The following is a 225-nucleotide window of genomic DNA, read 5'->3' as shown; positions in this document are numbered from 1 at the left end:
AAAAAAAAAAAAAAAAGGAGATAGTGTCAGGGTCTCCTCCCCTGAAATGCAACCCATGGCCTGCCGCCGGAGCTGGGGAGGAGCGAGAAGGGCACGGAGAGGACCAGGGAGGGGGGCTGGAAAACCATTGTATCAGGCTATATCACAAGGGTGGGGAGGAGAGGGTTGGTTCGGGAAGAAGGCAGAAGGCTCCTCGGGGTTGGGGTAGGATGCTGCACACATCAG

Source organism: Eurypyga helias, unplaced genomic scaffold (assembly GCF_000690775.1).
Source record: "Eurypyga helias isolate BGI_N326 unplaced genomic scaffold, ASM69077v1 scaffold34871, whole genome shotgun sequence".
In the NCBI taxonomy this organism is placed as follows: Eukaryota; Metazoa; Chordata; class Aves; order Eurypygiformes; family Eurypygidae; genus Eurypyga; species Eurypyga helias.
The sequence above is the reverse complement of the archived record's forward strand: the minus strand, read 5'-3'. Positions refer to the sequence as shown.